Source organism: Spinacia oleracea, chromosome 6 (assembly GCF_020520425.1).
Source record: "Spinacia oleracea cultivar Varoflay chromosome 6, BTI_SOV_V1, whole genome shotgun sequence".
Taxonomy (NCBI): Eukaryota; Viridiplantae; Streptophyta; class Magnoliopsida; order Caryophyllales; family Amaranthaceae; genus Spinacia; species Spinacia oleracea.
The window spans coordinates 81677875-81683315 of NC_079492.1; the positions used below are offsets into that span (position 1 = coordinate 81677875).

At 35.7% G+C, this 5441-nt stretch overlaps 1 long non-coding RNA gene across 1 annotated transcript; it reads left to right on the plus strand.

Annotated features, from left to right (window-relative positions):
- Window positions 1–1059: 1059 nt before the first annotated feature.
- On the plus strand, window positions 1060–4186 carry LOC110795073 (uncharacterized). The gene is made up of 5 exons (XR_008923501.1): window positions 1060–1735; window positions 2863–3345; window positions 3478–3533; window positions 3620–3692; window positions 4097–4186. It is a non-coding gene; the product is annotated as an uncharacterized lncRNA (long non-coding RNA).
- The last annotated feature ends 1255 nt before the right edge of the window (window positions 4187–5441 follow it).

Below are 5441 nucleotides of genomic sequence, written 5' to 3' on the forward strand. Positions count from 1 at the left end.
ATACTTGAACAAGTGTCTCCCGTTTGGATTTCCAATATCATTCATACAAGTTCTATCATTACAGGTTCTATTCTTTATGCTTTATTGCTTACTTTATTACTTATTTCAATATTGCACATTTCAATTCCGCACATATGCTATTCGTTTTATTTTTCCCGCCTAGTCCTTCAAGCAAATTTGGTTAACACCTAGGCCTTATTTAGGTGGTGATGTATAATGTTTACTATCTCCGCACCTTTATTTTCTATTGTGATGCTTGCTTTATTTGATATTGCTTTTATCACCCAACATTCTAAATCAACAATTTATAAGTTCTAATCACGCTTAACAAAGATGATTTTTGGATAACCGGTTTAGGCTCCCTAAATTTGACTTAAAGCGAAGTGATCACATGCAAAATTAGCAATTTCGATGTTCTAAAAATGCATGCTCACCGAGCTACACTTATTCCCATTATTAGGATTATGCATGAATATGATTTTTGTCTTGTGTGAACCAACTTTTCAAGTCTACAAAAATAAGTGTCTCGATCCCTTACTCGAGTCTTATTGCGGTTTCAAGTCCTATTCCTTATCCCGAGTCATTAAGGTCTTTCCAAACCGGACCCATAAACTTGTTTGGTGGCGACTCCACCGAAGTTCAAAATTCCTAAGCCGTAGGGGTATTTTACGCATTTTCCATATTTTGAATTTCAGTTTTCTATGTTCATATTCGATTAACATCACTAGTGTGAACCTAGAATTTGGCTCTCCTTTACGAGGTGGAATTGCAAAAATCAAGTCAAAACTATTGGTCACATTCTTGATAAATTGAACCAAGTTTGAATCTTTGGCAAGTCTTAAACAGGATTCATCAAATGCTTAAAACTTACATACAAAGCCCAAATTACAAATAATACTAAATACGGAAAATAACACTAAAAAAACCCCCTACAATCTGGCAACTCTGCTGGGGAGTCCTAAATTAGAGTTTTGAGCACAAACCAATTTTTGAGCGAACTGCCACGGGCCTGCTGAAGCACCCAACGCAAGCACCAGCGCCAGGCGCAGAACCTTTCCTTGGCGCTGCTGCTTGCTCTTGACGCAGTAGCTGCCAGTGGCTTTTTGCCCAATTTTGGTTCGAGTGCACGAAATGGGAGTTATCACTAGAGGAAAAATCCTCATAGGTGGCTCATCAAAGGTTGCCCTTATACAACAAGAGCCACCTTTGATGGTTAAAAAAAATTAAAAAAAAAATTAAATCACTAAAATCTTTCCCTCCCTTTTGTTAAGCGCATCTTTAGACCTGCTTCATTCTTCTCTCGCAGTCACTCCATACTCACCTATACTAGGCAAATTTACTTCTTCCCTGTCGTGCACAGTCAGCCACTCCGGCCACCATCACCACCGCCTACTTTTCAAGTGTCCTTTAGAAATTACTTCCATCTTAAAAAAAAGGAAAACAATAAACACTTTTGAAACCAAAAAAAATTCTCTCCTTCTCTTTCAAAGTCTCCTGCAATTCTTCTCTGCTTAATTCCCCGCACTCCCTCTCAAGCGCCCTTATGTGCCGTCGTCATCTTGATAAAAACATCACCGGCATACAAGTTACCAGCGTCAACCACCACCGTCAAGTATTAATCGAAGTTCATAGTTGATTTAGGTCGGGAATCTTCATCCAGATCTGCTCATTCTGGGTTACACAAGGGCTTATCTCCTCAAACTCAATGAATTTCCGCCGCGAACCTCGAAATTCGGTATATTTCTTTATATTTTCTTATCCAATTTTATTTTTCTATGAACAAGATTGCTTAAGATTGGGCTAATACTATCGCATAATCTTGTCTTTTCATTACATGATACTTAATTTTCTATTTATTCGATCACTTTTCATCCAAATTTCTTAAGTAATTTGTGCCCTAATTTTTCTGAAACCTTTCTCACTCGGTTTGATTGAGTAATTTACTTGCAAGGTAATATTTGATTACATAATTCAGGTTTTATAGTTTTCAGCCTTATTTTGTTTATTATTGAGTTCATGCCATATAGAACTGAAGAACCTGTTGTTGTGAAAGAAACTGATGACATCAGAGGCATTAAAAGGGATCTAATTAGTGATTCTGAAAAAACTTCTGCCAACTCTATGAAATTGTTGCTCAATGTATATATCCGGAGGATACTTGAGAATCAGAAGCATAGAGGTACAACATTTCCATTCTAGGAACAAAGACTTTGTTTACAGATGTTTTTTTGATGATTTCTTTTGCCAATTTGAGTTTGTTTAGAGAATATGAGGGTGGTTTTAGTTTGTGTAAACAGACTGTTGTGGTGTGAAAATCAACTGGTACATATATATCAGACGGCTACCAATTGTCAATATTGTACCATGATGTCCAGCTTTTTAGTTGAGTTACAATTTATCAGCTGACAAAACTAGAACATATATAAGATGTTGTTCACAAGTTCTTACATTTATCAACTAGAACATACAATTTATCGGCTACTAAGTATCTTTCACTTTGGCATAGAATTTCATCAGAAACCATATCTTAGTTACCTAATAATGTTGGTCTGGACCACTTAATGCTTCCAACAGAACTACACAAGTGGTGGCTTCAAATGCTTGATATCTCAAAGCTTTCATCCCACTTCCACACTACCTTTTATACTAAGAGAAGAAATATTGAACAGAAACATTTATTTGTTGTGGTAATTTGAAAGGATTGTCATTGTGCATTGGACGAGAGGAGGGTTTTTATTTTATTTTATCCAAATCAGTGTTAAGATTTTTTTATTTTAATTTAGGAAATTTCCTCTTTGGATGTCTTCTTTTAGATTCTTGTTGAAGTTGATAATCTGCAGGACTTTTATTTTTTTGACTCAGGGAGAAATAGCAGCAGCATTCGTGACTCTTTTTCAACGGTGTCAGGACTAGCAACTGCAGACGTGGTAGAAATCCCAATACCATATGTTGTTGCAGAAGTTTCTATTAAGCGTCTAGCCTCTCTAAACAAGCCTGAAATCCCAATACTTGTGTTGGGATGTCGGTTTGCAATTGCCAGTGGTGCAATATTTCCAGTATTTAGTATAATATTTGCTAGTGCGGATTGAAATGTTTTACAAGCCACCAGATATCTTGAGAAGGGATTCAAAGTTCTGGTCCCTTATGTTTGTTGTCATTGGCTTAGCAACACTGATATCGTAACCAGCTAGAACCTATTTCTTTTCTGTACCTGGGTGTAAGTTGATAAGAAGGATCAGAACTTTATGTTTTGAGAGAGTACTGCACATGGAGATTGGCTGGTTTGGCGAGGCAGAAAATTCAAGTGGTACAATAGGTGCAAGGCTATCTGCTGATGCTGCAACTGTACGTGCTTTAGTTGGAGACGCATTGGGTTTTCTTGTCAAAATATTTCCTCTGCTATAACTGGTTTGGTCATTTCTTTCCTTGCAAACTAGATGCTGGCATTGATAGTCCTCGTCTTAATCCCTCTCATAGGAATCAGTGGTTATCTCCAAGTAAAGTTTACGCAGGGATTTAGTGCTGATGCAAAGGTTCTTCATCTCTTCTTTCTTTCATTCTCTGCCTACATTTGTAAATTTCACCAAATTTCTTTGTTCTTATGTTTATGTTTCTGCAGAAGAAGTACGAGGAGGCTAGCCAAGTTGCCAACGATGTAGTTGCGAGTTTCGTGTTTTCAGAGTTATTCGAAGGTCAGGCTTCCTCAATTTAATCTTTGTTTGAAACTGGATGCTCAATTTTGTGCTGGTTTCTTTTCCTCTGAAACTGAGTGATCAACCAATTTGTCAAAGGAGTTTTAAAAGTTCTAAACTTTTCAATGAAACATTTATTAAGTACTTAGGGTTTTTTTCCTTTGTATTTGTTATGTATAATGATTAATTAATTTCTGAAAATGCAGCGACCTCTTTCATCCTAGATAGTTGCATGATATTTTTATAAGTCTCCCAATTCTAATTCCTCTTTATTTTCAGAGTGCAAGGCCATGAGAATTTTTCTTTCTTGTGCACCTTTGTATTAAGATCTAGACATTCACCTTAGTTCTGTTATGATGCGATGCTTCTGAGAGTTGTTCCTTATATATTTTCTTTCCATGTAGCGCAATGACCACATCTTTATCTCAAGACAGGAGGATCAAGATTGCTGGTGGTGGTGATCCTATTTTCTCTAACAATTTGTTTAAGGCAAGTGTCTTTCCTCTATATAATTTGTTCTCATCTTTGATCTCTGGTATGTTGTGAGCATGTTGTGAGCATGCTGCATGAAAATATAAAAACCTGTATGATATGTAATTAGATTTATTAATGGTAAAGGACTACTGTCAGGCTACATAATACTTACACCCATTTCGGTTCTGGGTTGCCGTAGTCTGCGCAGTGTCTATTGCCACAGTGAGATAGCAGTTGCTCTAACTTCTTTTGTGGGCCTGATGCACGAAACAATAATTTAAATGAAAAATAAAAAGTGAACTAAAGACTTTTTTGTTTTTGATAGCTAGGACCTAAAAACTACTGTAATATAAATCATCAGTATATATAGAAGACAACAAATTGCAAAACAACATTTGTATTCTTTACTGAACAACACAGAGATGCAAAATCCAAGTATCCTGACATGCTTGAACAAAGTAAGACCCGTTTCTTCAAATTTAGCAAGAAATATTTGAAACAACATAGATATTTGCAAGAAATATTTGAAACAACATAGATATTTACTTGAATGAGGCTTCTCTAAGTTAAAGGATGTTGTGACCCTAGATATTTTTACAACAAAAAAATACTCAATAGAAAATTCATTTCAACAAAAATAAGTACAACAGAAGCTCAGCTGGAATGATCAAATGATCGTACACAAGATACAAATGGCACAACCAAACATTTTAATCAACTTTAAATGCTAAAGCGAGACTTAAATAATGATTCTAATCTTCCCATGAGTCATGACAATCACTTCATGAACTAGCAAATACGAATTTTAAAATCAAACAATGACAGTGTACTGTTTAAACATAGTGATCCAATTTCAGAAACTAACATAGTAGGTGGGAGGAATCATGAAAACGTTTAACATATGGAAATAAGTACGTTTGTTGGTAGTTCGGATCGAAAATGCCATTTTTGGCCATTAATGACCTATATCGACCCAAATGACCCATAGTCGTGCATAACGAACTTGAAATGAGTCTTATAAACATATAACTAATCATATGAATCATGAAAAAGCTTTAGAATTTGAGTATAAGTTCGTTTGTTGGTAGTTGAGATCGAAAATGCCATTTTTGGCCATAAATGACCTATATCGACCCAAATGAACCATAGGCGTGCATAACGAACTTAAAATGAGTTTCATAAACATATAACTAATCATATGAATCATGAAAAAGGTTTAGAATGTGGATATAAGTTCGTTTGTTCGTAGTTGGGATCGAAAATGTCATTTTTGGC